General features: G+C 41.9%; 1 protein-coding gene across 1 annotated transcript in view; it reads left to right on the plus strand.

Moving 5' to 3' along the window:
- The first annotated feature begins 1,214 nt into the window (after positions 1 to 1,214).
- The window catches only part of SGCD (sarcoglycan delta), a 500,195-nt gene continuing 486,053 nt past the window's right edge, over positions 1,215 to 15,356 (plus strand). Inside the window, exon 1 of the mRNA XM_003404624.4 lies at positions 1,215 to 1,752. The gene's annotated coding sequence lies outside the window, so the exon portion shown is untranslated. The remainder of the gene's footprint in view (positions 1,753 to 15,356) is intronic.

The following is a 15,356-nucleotide window of genomic DNA, read 5'->3' on the forward strand; positions in this document are numbered from 1 at the left end:
TATGGAACGCAGCTGTACTGTGACACACCTGTGGTGGAGTTGGAATTGGCTTGATGGCAACCGATTTTATCTGATTATAAGCCTACTCTTGAAGGCTACTTGATACCACATGATGCTGAAATAGAGGAAATAGAGAAAGCACATAGAAAAGTAACAAGAATCCAGTTTTCTAGCCTCAGCTCTGCCCTTAACTGTCTGAAATGCTGGACAAGTCATCTCGTCTGTCTGAGCCTCCGTTTCCCTCTGTAAAATAAAGGGTAGAAACAATTTGGACTGGATAGTCTCTGGGGTTTTTCCCAATTCTAAAGTTCTGTGATTCTGTAATTGCATCCTTCCCTTAGACTTGCACATGCACCTGGCACACACACACGCACACACACTCCATATCAAGGCAAAAATCTAATCCTACTGAAAACACCCCTTCCAATTGAATGCTAAAACCAAGACCCCACCAAATCCTGTTATTTCCATTACAACAGTCCCTAAGGAACACACAACCCTTCTGAAATCTGGCAAGCCAACTCTTTAGAATAAACTGCTAATGGGGTGTGATTTTTGGAAGTAAAATGTTAGTAGCAGAAAATAGAAAACTCAAAACAAACGCTGCTCTCTCTTTAAATCATCTCTTTTCTACAATGTTACCTTGACAACTTAGCTTGGGTCTTTAGCTGTGGGGGTTTTCAGTGTGGGAAAACAGGGGTGTTCTCCTATCGTTTGAGATTTCCTCTTGTTTTATGGAGAAAGGAAATGTCAAATGTAGACCACCAAATCCAGGAGAGTGCGCACAGGACCTCTTGGTGAAGTGTCATCCAGAGATAATCACAGGCTCACAGAATTAGGATGCCTTTTGATTAAAGGTACACTCTTTTCTGCCCTCTACTTCCCATAACCGTAAAGCACATTGCCATGACCTGTAAAATTTTACATGTTTAGACCAGAATGGTTAAAGAGCAGAAAGCAACAAAAGTACCTGCAAAACAATTGCATTATTTTTAGTTGCAGCAGCCACAGATTTACATACGTATCAGGATGAGGGGACAAATCTGAAGCACTGAACCAGCCTGGAAATGCTAAAAATATTGCTCCCCCTCCAGCAAGTGAAACTTAGGCAACAGCAGGTAGGGAGAACAAATTAGAATTCGTATCTCTCGGCGGTAGTAGGCTTCTTATCAGGGCTGGCAAGAGCTCAAGGGGCTAAGAGGGGTCAGCCTGGGACTCCAAGTGGAAGGAGCATGTTACAAAGGGGCAGGATTGAGCAGAAGAAAGAGGGGAATTATCTCCAGCATCTAGCACCACAGAGCAGAGCCTGTGTGGAGAATGGCTGAAAAATCAGAATTGGTTCTAGAAGTGGTTTCTTCTCCGGTTGTGAGTGTGAGCCCAGCAGCGGCATGGGCACTGGTGCAGGGGAGCAGGCCTGTGTTTGACACATGTGTTTCCCATTGATAGCTGGAGACAGCCCAGTAGCTGTGCGTTGGCCTGACAAAGCCGTATTGAAGTACAGACAGAGTACAGTGTCAGAGCAGCCAGAGAAAGAACGGGAATGCTGTTCAGGAAATTCTTCAGGCATGGGCAGGGACTTGGCTGCAATTCTGCAGTTGGAAAATCTGACTGGGGCAGCTTCTGAACACAGGCTGGGCCTGCTCACTCTCGGCAGGCCACACCGCCGCCTTGCTGGGAGCGTCTCAGCACACCCTGGATTGCGAGCAAGTTCCACCCGTTTCCACCGGCCGCTTTGGGAAGCAGACAAGAGAGGTAGGGGACTGTTTAGCTCTTGCGTTTCCATGCCTCTTCACTTTACAGGCTGTTTGCCTGCTGTTTGTTTGCAGGCACCTCCCGTTTTTTGGTGTGTGCATGTGTGTGTGTGTGTTAATTAAAAAGTTAGAACTCGACCGCTGCAAGGCTTGGTGCGATGTTAGAATCTTTTCTGCCCCCTGCCCGCTTCGGGATCTGATTTTCAGCAGGGTAGAGACACTTTTTAAAGTTAGGGTGTCTGTGGCAACATTAATGTGAAAGAGAAAAGTGTGTGAATTTCTCGTATTGTCTGTCACCCTGCTCCCACCTTCTGTAACTTTTCCTTTCTGCGTGGAAGAACAGAGTTCATTGGCTGAAAGATAATTTTAGATAGAACTGTCTGTGTTCTTTGCTCCAGAAGAGTTCTGAGAGAGGCAGTTTTTAGCAGAAAATGGCTCTCATTTTAGGAGGAAATCAGAGATTGAAGTTTCTATTTTGGATCACGCTTTCAGAATGAAGGAACAAATGTGAGTTCCAGGCATTTTATATTATTATGTAGGATTTTGACTGTTGTTGAGGGGCCGGGTGATATATCTTCCTAGAAGTATGCTGGATCAACTTTTGTCATTCTGTTTCCACAATCACTTTCAATCTTTCTCAAATGACAAAGTAACTTGCAGTTTTACTCTCAAAAATTAGTTCTGTATTTTACAAATTATATGCCATAAAAGAGTAATAGGAAACAGTAATTTACGCAAAATAATTGTTAAAAATGAGACAAAATGTTTTGTGTTTTGTTGATTGTATTACTGAAAAGAGTACATTTAAAAAAAATCAAATTTCAAATAATGTTTAGTAAAAGAGGGGTCTTAGTTTTCTTCTTCAGTTGTGGCTGTTTCCCAACACACATCAGCCATAATGGAATCTAGACCCTTTCCCCAGTGGCTATACTTCATCCATTGTTCATGGGGTCGCCGTGATTCAGAAGCAGACTAAAGAGTGACATCTAACAACAACAACATTCTATATGTAGCATTTAGTAAGCATGTGATTCAATGTAATTACATTTAATAAATTGACTCAGCTCAGAAGAAGCTGGACTAAGTGTCACTACTGCTTTATGCCTACTGACAGAGCAATTAATGATACTTTCCAAAGCGGGCTTGGCCACTAGTCTGGTTGGAGAGATGGATGAATGAATGGATAATTGGATACTTCTTGAATTGTCAGAACGGGTAGACTTCTTAGGTTAGATCTTCATGAAAACAGATGTGTATATACTTCAGTATTTAAAAATCTCTAAACAAGTAGATTAGTAGAGAATAAGTAGAATAGTAGACAGTAAGGTCAATAGGTGAATGAAGAGAGAAGGGCTCAGGTTTCTCATACATTCCTCTCGGTAGAATATAGGATGAATAGAAACAAGACTTTAGTCAGTGGAGGCAGAAGCTCTGTCCTGTTGGTGGAAGGTCATGACTTTCAGCTAGCAGTTTGATTCTTTTCCTAATTTTGGACTTAGAAGAGGGAATGGGGTGGGTATGACTGGCAGCAGGATTACTTATTCTAACAGATGGCTCACGAACATTTTCTTTACCACTCTAATCTTTGTGTTGGGTTGGGGTGGAGGAGCGTTTGGACATTGCAGGATTTGGGACAAGGCAGGGTGCTATTGGAAGCCAGGACAGACAGTGACTAGATTCTGTTTTTTTCTGAAGTGCCTACTGAGTGAGCAACATGCCAAGACCTATTAGGAACTGACATGAACCATAGCCAAGCTTACTGCCAGTGAAAACGGAGACTGCACTGAGCTCTAATGTAATAAAAAACTCCTCTAAATTTAGTGCGCCTCAAGCCTTGAGCAGAAGAGGCATGAAATAGCGACTCCAGTTTGGATGATTTTGAAGCGCAGAGCCTAAAACTTGGGAGAAAATCTAGAGGTTCTCTCTTTCAGAGCAAGGGAGGGAAGAATCAAGCCTCCCGTGACATTTGGAGAAAAAAAAATAGAGAGAAGACATTTAGGGCAGAGTGTAGGCAGTCAGGAGAGAGGAGTGGCCACACCACAAACTGGGCAGTGGAGGGTAGAGGGTGGAGGGCGGAGATATGTGTCCAGGGGTGAAATACACAGAGACACCACGGAAACCACCAGGCACTAATTTGTTCGGCTTGATATGTGTGGATGGACCAAGGCTTCAGTTAGAGAATTCTTTTAGCCTCTTCACAATAGGAGACTCATAGCCTGTCCTGCGATGCCTTCTGGAAGTAATCAGAGAGCACATTTTGTAAGAATGGCAGCACTCGAGGGTTCAGATTTCCCAAGCAGGAAGAGACAGGCACTTAAGTTCTTATTTTTAACCCATATTTGTTCTCTCCAGAGATACTCCTCCTGGGGGTGTTGAGTGAAGGGACCAGGTGGAAATGGATAAGTGACCACAGTGAGCAAAGCTTATCCAAGGCTCTACCCATGGGCATTTGTCATTAAGACAGTTTTTGAAAGGGAATACAAAACGTTGCCTATGCTTTATTTTAATGAACAAATCTCTTTCATTTTATTTATTTTAAAAATGGCATATGTACCAAACTTTTTGGTGAAAGTATTTAATAAATTGGTTTCCTCCGATTAGGCGGTTCATAGAATTTTAGGTTTGACCAGCTGGAAGGGACTTGGACAATTCTCTAGTCCAGTGTTTCTTCAGCTTGAGTTATGTTGTTGTTGTTAGTTGCCTTATGTAAAACAGAACTAAACGTTGCCTGGTCCTGTATCGCCTTCATGAGCATTGTATGTTTGAGTATATTTGGTGTGGCTAAAAATTTTTTTTTTTTTTTTTATTGTGTCAATCCATCTCTTTGAGGGTTGCCTTCATTTTTGCTGACTCTCTGCTTTACCAAACATGACATCTTTTTCTAGTAATTGATCTTTCCCGATGACACATCCAAAGTAAGTGAACCAAAATGTTGTTATCCTTGATTCTAAGGAATACTAGAGTCATATACAGCTCACTTTTTAACAGGGGTTAAAAATAATAATAATAATAATAATAAAATCTATACCCCTGTTGTTGTTGTTGTAATTATTTTTACTATACTATCATCACTTTATACTATACTATTAAATACTGTTAAATAGGTACAGACCAAAGAGACCCATCTAGAAATTACCTCTTTATTTCATCTTTCTCAAGCAGCTATAACACTAAAACAAATTGACAAATAAAATGCAAACAATAATAATAATAAATTATCAGTGATGGCTTCTTACGTAGTAGATGTTGTTTAAATAAGGTTTGCGACATAAACCTGGAACTGACAGTTATTGAGAGAAATTTTGATTAGCACACCCATTCTGATGTGCCCTGGACGGACACTTGGTTCTTCTACCACTTTCTCTTTTCAGTTCTGCTTTCACTTGCATACTATTGGGTCCTTTGACCTGCATCTGGAAGGAGTATACTAATTTGTGCTATATCACAGTCTGCTTCTTTCTCATTATGACAATTAAGATGTTGCCTACATGGTCATATAATGAATGCAAATACTAAAATCATGTGGTAGTAAGCCTTGGTCATTAGTTGAACCCACATTATCAAGGCACGAACGAGCCCGCACGAATGCACTCTCAAGAACAGACTTCATTTAAATAAAATAAGCAAATAAAAATTAAAAAACAAACAAACAAAAAAAGCAAGAACAGTTTTGGTAGAGAATGCTCAGGTCCCTGAGAAGGCTTGAGGATCCCTGGTGGTCTAGGGCTGCAGGCTAAGAGACACTGTTCCTGCCCCGTTCTGATCCCATGGAGGTAGCCCTACAGGAATCCAAGGAGGAATGGCTATGGGAAGACCCCTGTCAGCATTCTAGTATAGCCCCAGTCATTTTTATTTGTTTCATATATACTGGGGTACTGCAAGACATTTCATTTAAAAAGTGGGCTTAAAGGCTAGCACTAACACAAAAAACATGAAATAATAAATGTTGGAGAGGTTGTGGAGGAACTGGGACACTTATATACTACTGGTGGGAATGTAAAACGGTAGAACCACTTTGGAAATCAATTTGGTGCTTCCTTAAAAAGCTAGAAATAGAACTACCATACAATCCAGCAATCCCACTCCTTGGAATATATCCTAGAGAAACAAGAGCCATCATACAAATAGATATATGGACACCCATGTTCATTGCAGCACTGTTTACAATAGCAAAAGGATGGAAACAACCTAGGTGCCCATCAACGGACAAATGGTAAACAAATTATAGTATATTCACAGAATGGAATACTACACAACAATCAAGGACTACAGTGAATCCTCGAAATACCTCATAACGTGGATGAATCTGCAAGGCATTATGCTGAGTGAAATTAGTCACAAAAGGAAAAATATTGTATGAGACTCCTATTATAAGAACTCAAGAAAAGGTTTAAACACAGAAAAAACATTCTTTGGTGGTTACTAGGGTGGGGAGAGAGGGAAAGGGGTGCTCACTAACTAGGTAAAAAATCTGTTGCTGTACAGCCGATTCCGATTTTCTTAGGTAAAGGGAAGGACAACACACGATACAGGGGAAGTCAGCACAATTGGACTGCAGCAAAAGCCAAGAAGTTTCCTGAATACAACCAAACACTTCAAGGGACAGAGTAGCAGAGTTGGGGATCTGGGGACCATGGCTTCAGGGGAAGTCTAGGTCAACTGGCATAACAAAGTGTATTAAGATAACATCCTGCATCCCACTTTGGTGAGTGGCGTCTGGGGTCTTAAAAGCTAGCAAGAGGCCATCTAAGATGCATCAATTGGCCCTAACCCATCTGGAGCAAAGGAGAAAGAAGAACACCAAGGACACAATGAAAATATTGGCCAAGAAACAAGAAAGGGCAACATAAACGAGAGACTCCATCAGTCTGAGACCAGAAGAACTAGGTGGTACCCGGCTACCACCAATGATCGCCCTGACAGGGAACACTACAGAGTGTCCCTGATGGAGCAGGAGAAAAGTGGGGTGCAGACCTCAAATTCTAGTAAAAAAGACCAGACTTATTGGTCTGACTGAGACTAAAGGGGCTCTGGAAGACACAGCTCCCAGACTCTGTTAGGCCAAAACTAAAACCATTGCCAAAGCTAACTCTTCAGACAAAGATTAGACTGGACTATAAGACATAAAATGATACTCATGAAGAGTGTGATTTTTAGCTTAAGTAGTTATATGAGACTAAATGGGCAACTCTTGTCCGTAGGTGAGATGAGAAGGCAGAAAGGGACAGGAGCTGGTTGAATGGACATGGGAAATCCAGGGTGGAAAGGAGGAGTGTGTTCTCACATTACAGGGAGAGCAACTAGGGTTACATAACAATGTGTGTATAAATTTTTGTATGAGAAACTAACTTGGACTGTAAACTTTCACTTAAAGCACAATTTAAAAAAGACGACGACAAAAAGAGTTTTAATGCTCTATCAGTGAGGATTGTGTTTGGTTGCAGGTAATAGAAACTCGGCTCATGGAAACCATCTTAGTTATCTAATGCTACTATAACAGAAATACACAAGTGGATGGCTTTAACAAACAGAAATTTATTGTCTCACAGAGTAGGATGCTGGAAGTCCAAATTCAGGGAGCCAGCTCCAGGAGAACGTTTTCTCTCTCTGTCAGCTCTAGGTCCTTGTCATCAATCTTCCTCTGGGTCTAAGAGTTTCTCAGCACAGGACCCTGGGTCCTAAGGACTCGCTGTGCTCCTTGCTCTTCTTTCTTGATGGTAGGAGGTCCCTCTCCTCTCTGCTCACTTCTCTCTTTTATATCTTAAAAATAAATAAATAAATAAATAGAATCAAGATGCAAACTAATCCTGTAGATTGTGTCCTGCCTCTAACATAACTGCCTCTAATCCTGCCTCATTAACAGAGGTTAGGATTTACAACATGGGATAATTACATCAGATAACAAAGTGGAAGACAGCCACATAATACTGGGAATCATACCCTAGCCAAGTAGACACTCATTTTGGGGGTACAAAATTTAATCCCTAACAGAAACCTAAACATATAAAGCTTACTGTTTTGCAAGCTAATGCAGACCAGACATAGTTTGGGCTATTGGCAACAGTTCAACAATGTCCTCAAGGACTGAAGTTTCCTCTTTGCTGCATTCTCAGCACCAGAATTCATCCCCATATGCTATGATTCCAGTGTCATGTTCAAGTCAGGGCAAATATTTCTCCTCATGATCCTTTGCCTCTTGAATCAGGAAAGGACATCCTTCTCTGTCAACTTCCCCTTATGCCTCAAAATATACAGCCAGAACTGGGTCATATGCCCACAGATCAGGCAGTGGCCCCAAAGAATGATATTACCATGTCTGGTTTAGGGCAATCATGATTCACTCTCTGAGTCTGTAGTTTTTGTTGTTGAATATGATCAAGTCGCCCCAACTCATGGCAACCTCATGCACAGCAGAACAACATGCTGCTTGGTCCTGTGCCCTCCCCAAGATTGGGTGGGGAATGGACCATTGTGATCCATAGGATTTTCATTCAGAATTAGGTCACCAGGCTTTCTTCCTCGTCCATCTTAGTCTGGAAGCTCCCATGAAACCCTGTTTAGCATCATTGGAACTCACAAACCTCCACTGACAGATGAGTGGGGCTGTGTGTGAGGCATATTATAAAAGCCCATAGTTTCAGATCCAGGGCTTTCTAAGTTCTGTACGTGTAGTTGTTGTTAGGTGCCATCAAGTAGCTTCTGACTCATAGCGACCCTGCCTACAACAGAACAAAACACTGCTCAGTCCTGGGCCACCCACATAATTGCTGTCATGGTTGAGCCCATTGTTGCAGCCATTATATCAATCCATCGCGTTGAAGGTTGTCCTTTTTCTTGTTGACCCTCTACTTTACCAAGCATGATGTCATTCTCCAGGGACTGATCCCTCCTGATAACATGTCCAAAGTCTCACCATCCAGTTTCCAAGGAGCATCCTGGCTGTACTTCTTCCAAGACAGATTTGTTTGTTCTTTTGGCAATCCATGGTGTGTGTCAACACCGTAATTCAAAGACATCAATTCTTCTTTGGTCTTCCTAATTCACTGCTCAGCTTTCAAATGCATATGAGGCAATTGAAAACATAATGGCTTGGGTCAGGCTTGCCTTAGTCCTGAAAGTGACATCTTTGCTTCTTAACACTTTAAAGAGGTCTTTTGCAGCAGATTTGCCCAATGCAATAAGTTGTTTGACTTCTTGACTGCTGCTTCCGTGGGTGTTGATTGTGGTTCCAAATAAAATGAAATCCTTGACAACTTCAACCTTTTTTCTGTTTGTCGTGAGGTTACTTATTAATCCAGTTGTGTGGATATTTGTTTTATTTATGTTGACGTGCAATCCATACTGAAAGCTGTAGTCTTTGATTTTCATCAGTAAGTGCTTCAAGTCCTCTTCACTTTTAGCAAGCAAGATTGTGTCATCTGCCTAACACAGGTTGTTAATGAGTCTTCCTCCAATCTCGATGCCCCGTTCTTCTTCCTATAGCCTAGATTCTCGGATTATTTGCTCAGCATACAGATTGAATAAGTATGGTGAACAGATACAACCCTGACACACACTTCTCCTGACTTTAAATCATGAGATATCCTCTTCTTCTGTTCGTATGCCTGCCTCTTGATTTATATACAGGTTCCTCATAAACACAATTAAGTGTTCTGGAATTCCCATTCTTGGCAATGTTATCCATAATTTGTTATGATCCATACAGTCAAATGTCTTTGCATATTCAATAAAACACAGGTAAACATCTTTCTGCTCTTCACTGCTTTCAGCCAGGATCCATCTCACATCAGCAATGATATCCCTCATTCCACATCCTCTTCTGAATCCAGGTTGAATTTCTGGCAGTTCCCTGTCGATGTACTGGTACAACTTCTTTTGAATGATTTTCAGCAAAGTTTTAATTGCATGTGGTTTTAAGGATATTGTTCGATAATTTCCGTATTTGGTTGGATCACGTTTCTTGGGAATAGGCGTAAATATGGATCTCTTCCAGTTGGTTGATGGGATAGCCGTCTTCCAAATTTCTTGGCACTTGGATGGAGTGAGCACTTCCATCATCACAACTGATATTCCATCAATTCCTGGAGCTGTGTTTTTCACCAGTGTCTTCAAGTGCAAATTAGACTTCTTCCTTCAGTACTATAGGTTCTTGATCATATGCTACCTCCTAAAATGGTTGAATGTCGACTAATTCTTTTTGGTACTGTGACTCTGTGTATTTTTTCCATCTTCTTTTGATGCTTCCTGCATTTTTATAGTATTTTGCCCATAGAATTCTCCAATATTGCAACTCGGGTCTTGAATGTTTCTTTCAGTTCTTTCAGCTTGAAAAATGCTGAGCATGTTCTTCCCTTTTGGTTTTCTATCTCTAGGTCTTTGCACATGTCATTATAATACCTTACTTTGTCTTCTCAAGCCATCCTTTGAAATATTCTGTTCAGCTCCTTTACTTCATCATTTCTTCCTTTTGCTTTAGCTACCCTATATTCAAGAGCAACTTTCAGAGTCTCTTCTGACATCCATTTTGGTCTTTTTTTCCTTTCTGTCTTTTTAATGACTTCTTGCTTTCTTCATGTATGACTTCCTTGATGTCATTCCACAACTCATCTGATCTTTGGTCATTAGCGTTCAATGTGTCTAACCTATTCTTAAGATGGTCTTTAAGTTCAGGTGAGATATACTCAGGGTCGTACGTATCAGAGTTCTATTAGCGTTGAAGAGCAAGGAGGGTATTTGTGGGGAAGCAATGGACAAAAAATATATTACTTGTGTAAGAAACACAGGTAATCCAAAATGAAGGTAATGCTTCTTGTCCCTAAGGGTGATATTGAGTCTATGGTATATGCCTTGGCTCCATAATTACAGCTGAGTGCTATTTAGAAGCCATGCTAAAGAAAGTAACATTACAGTCGGCCCTATGTATCTGAGGTTCCACATCCATGGATTCAACCAACCACGGATAGAAAATATCCAGAAAAAAGAAAGTTCCAAAAACCAAAACTTGAGTTTTCTGCATGCTGAGTGCTGTGGTGAATCCATGTGAATGCAAGGATGTGTAGGCATACCCTGCTGTAGCCTCCCGCCATTTCACAGATCCTCATTCTCTCTGTAGCGCTCATCTTTTGACCACTGTTCACCTAGTGTCTACTTTGTTTGCTACTAGTGTTGTGTGTATCCTTTGTTTCTATGAAAAAATGGCTCCTAAAAAGCTGTGAAGTGATCAAAGCTATCCCTCCAAGGCCAAGTGTAAGGGGGTTGAGAGTGAGAGGAAGGAGTTTAAGGTTAGTAAGAGATGGATGGCTAGGTACTTTAGTACAGCCTTAAGAATTCCAAGATCGTAGGCAAATCAGCATCTGCTGATGCCCAGGCAGCATCAGTATTCCCAGAAGAGCTCAAGAAACTCATAGAAGGGAAAGGCTACCTTCCAGAGCAAGTTTTCAGTTACGATGAAACAACTATTTACATTGCATTTACACTATATCAGTATTATATAGTATTACACCTTATTAGTATAAATAAACTAGAGGTGCTTTGAAGTATACAGGAGGACGTGTATAGGTTATATACAAATACTCTACCATTTCTTATAAGGGACTTGAGCATCCTTGGATTTTGATATCTGTGGGGATCCCGGAATCAATCCCTTGCAGAGATACTCAAGGACAACTGTATAATAGAATCTTAGTATTGAAAGGTCCCTCAGAAATCACCTAGTTCCGTGGTTTCTCAGAACCTATTGAATTAGAGTCTCTCAGCCCTTGTCACATGCTCTGAAGCCATGTCTGATGGTAGTAGCAGTGCTTGGCCTGGAGCTGGGATGGAGTAAAGGTGCAGGTGATTAGAAGTCTTGGGACTAAGTCCTGGTTCTATCAATCCCTGGAACTTAGTTTTCCCATTTGTAAAATGGAATCTGATGCCTCTAAAGTGTTTTCTATTTCTTATGATGTATGATTTTTGTAATTCTGAGGTTCTCCTCTTTCTTTAAGAATAGCTCTTAGTCCTCCTTTCTCAAGTCTGGACATGTTGACCCACACTTTATCTTTTCCTTTACTATTCTCTTTACCCTTGTCTAAACACATTTCGGAGCCCTGGTGGCACAGTGGTTAAGAGCTTGGCTGCTAACCAAAAGGTCAGTAGTTCAGATCCACCAGTCACTCCTTGGAAACCCTATGGGGCAGTTCTACTCTCTCCTACAGGGTTGCTATGAGTCAGAATTGACTCAATGGCAACAGGTTTTTTGTTTGTTTTTTAAACACATTTCAGTTAATCTACTCCTGGCAAAGATATGAGTCTCTGAAACCAATTGAAGCCATCAAACCAGTGCGTTTGATATGGTCAGGACACTATACATCTATTAACCAGAGGGCAAGAGCGAGATTGTAAGGTCGAGAAAGCCCGCCAGGAGATAATGGGAGGTGGGACGATCTTGTAGCAGAGAAGAGTGATTATATCATGCTCTGAGTCCATAAAAAATTCAGGCTCTGAATCACAGAGACTCAGGTTGGAATCCTGGCTATGTGACTTTGGGCAAGTGATATCTCCATGTGCCACAATTTTCTCATCTTTAAAATGGGCATGATAATAATACTTACCTCATAGTGAGTTATGAGATTGTGCACACAATGCGTTTAACATGGCACCTTGCACCTGGGTAGGCACTTAAATCCTTTTGTTGTTGTTAGCTGCCATTGAATCACCCCCTGACTCATGACAACCCTACAACAGGATTAGACCATTGTGATCCATAGGGTTTTCATTAGCTGGCTTTCAGAAGTAGGTCACCAGGCCTTTCTTCCTACTCTATCCTGGTTTGGCAACTCTGTTGAAACCTGTTCAGCATCATAGCAACACGCAAACCTCCTCTGATAAGTAGTTGGTGGCTGCGCGTGAGGCGCGTTGGCTGGGAATGAAACTCAGGTGAGAATTCTACCACCGAACCACCAGAACCGAAAACCCATTGCTGCGGAGCCGATTCTGACTCCTAGTGAGCCTAGAGGACAGAGTAGAACTGCCCTTTAGGATTTCCAAGGCTGTAATCTTTACAGAAGCAGACTGTCACATCTTTCTCTCAAGGAGTGGCTGGTGGGTTCAAACTACTGATCTTTCTGTTAACAGCTGAGTGCTTTAACCACTGCGGCACCAGGGCTCCTACAGAACCACCACTGCCTCTTAAATACCTTAAATATGTATAATTAATGTTAAGTGAGGTAACGCTAGACAAACTGATAAAGACAGATCAAGATAAAATGAAGAGTTGAGACAATCAGCAAAAGGAGAACGTTTTGCACCGAATTGCCCAGGTTGCCTATTCTGTGTTGTCTACATTTCTCTGCAGATTCCACCGTCCCCTTTATTTTACCTCTGCTGCCACACAGAGACGTGATGGTCTTCAGTATTGTTTCAAATTCCTGTCCAAAACATGAACTGCCTGATATACAGGAAGCTATGTAAGCGCTGGCCCCTGACCTGCTTCACAGAGAGGTCGGCAGGACTGGAGGAGGACCGTGTCACCATGGTTCACTACGTGTATAAATCTTGTAAGATTGGTTTGCTCTGAAGTTGTTGCTGGTGGTTGTAGTAATGGAGCTCCAGGTGTGTCGGTAGATGCCATTGCCAGCGCTTTATTTTTCTCTTTAACTGATAAAGCAATGGCACCTAGTAAAGTACGCGTCAGTCTCTGATAAAAACTGCATTGCCAGGGATTAGAAACTCCCTCCTTGTTCAGACCGCTTTCCCTTCCCAGGGTGATAGGATCAGGCTCTCTCAGGCGTGTGCTGCTTTCCAAATAATATAGTTCTGAATGGCTGCAAATCTAGCAGTTACCTGCCAAAGCCAAAGTTTTCAGCCACTGAAATTGCTTTCATTGAACTCATAGTTAACCAGGGCTGGCACCTTTCCGCGAACAAATAGTTTGACAACACCCTGTTATACTAAATCTGATTGGGATTGTGGTACCCTTTGTGGCATATGCAGTGAAAGAAAGACTGCTGAGGAGCAGAGCCATGCTCCTGTTCTGTTCTTCCTTGTGGTTGGCTTTTCTCCTCACGGTCTTTCTACATGCCTTCTCACTCTTGCCCTCCCTTTCTGTATTCTGGTGCCTCTTCCTGTTGCCACTTCTTTTTCTCTTCATCGTTTGGTCAGTGTTTATTTACTGTAGTTATAGCCTGCTTCGCTCAGTGGCCAGGAATCTGGACGGCATTGGTTTTCCAACCAAATGACTAATTTTAACACCTGAAGTTGGCAGTGACTTTCCAAGGTTTGTGGGCTCACTTCTGTCTCTGCCAAAACTATCCCTGTTATTTCCCAGGCTGAGCATCCAAACAGCAGTTCACAAACCCGAGGGATGCATTTTGGCTCATGGCTTAGTCATCAAGTGCTGCTGTAACAGGAATACCACAAGTGGATGGCTTTAACAGAGAGAAATTTATTCTCCCACAGCCTAGTGGGTTACAAGTCCAAATTCAGGGTGTCAACTCCAGGCGAAGAATTTCTCTCTCTGTTGGCTCTGGAGGAAGGTCCTTGTCCTCAGTCTACCCCCGGTTGAGGAGCTTCTCAGGCACAGGGACCTTGGGCCTAAAAGATGGTGCTGTACTCCTGGTACTGCTTTCTTGGTGGTGCGAGGCCCCCCTGTCTCTCTGCCCACTTCTCTCTTTTATATCTCAAGAGATTGCCTCAAAACATAATCCAATCTTGTAGATTGAGTCCTGCCTCTCTAACACAACCGCCACCCATCCTACCTCATTAACGTAATAAAGGCAGGATTTACAACGTATAGGAAAATCATACAATACCAGGAATCATGGCCCACCAAAGTGATACACACATTCTGGGGAGACATAATTCAGTCCATAACAGCTCAGGAGGTATTTCTTAAAGCACTGACATAGTTACAAAGCAATTAAATATCAGGAGGTATCAAATAAAAATGTACACACCAAGATTCTCTAGAAAATGCTTAGGATTGGCATCACTGGACTGCTTTCTCAGGGCACAGCAGTTGGTGGGATGTGGTAACTCTTGTTTGACTTGAAGAGAGCATGTGTCTGTTAATTCATTGACCCCACCTTCCTGATCCCTGTGTGTGTTTACAGTATCGAGCTCTGTCTTTCTCAACAGGGTTGCTCATCTGAGCCACAGAACTCAGGAAATGATATGAGTGATCCTTTTCTCAGTTCTGTCGAGGATGGGACATGCAGTACAATTATTGTGGCATAGGAGAGAAGTTAGGTCATTATGACTCAATGCTATCGGAAAACACTTTGAGATGGCAAAGCTTCTATTGAGAAGAGGTACAATGGGACAATGTGATGCCTAAGAACATACTTCTCAGAAGTTAGATGTTTCTTGGACTAACCACCTCCCAGGATTGTAAGGAGGATTCGAACTGTTAAATCTGATAGAAATCAGAACAGTGATTGACTCTAGGGAAGAGGAACAGGTAACTTTCTAGGTTGATGGAAACGTTCCCTATCTTGTTTGAGTGTTGTTTACATAGTTGTGTAAATTTATTAAACCGTGCAGTTAAGATCTGTGTACTTCACTGGAAGTAAATTATATTTCAGTAGGCGTGCATACACACATATACACCAGCCTACGAGTATGGTG

Source organism: Loxodonta africana, chromosome 2 (assembly GCF_030014295.1).
Source record: "Loxodonta africana isolate mLoxAfr1 chromosome 2, mLoxAfr1.hap2, whole genome shotgun sequence".
NCBI classification, from domain to species: Eukaryota; Metazoa; Chordata; class Mammalia; order Proboscidea; family Elephantidae; genus Loxodonta; species Loxodonta africana.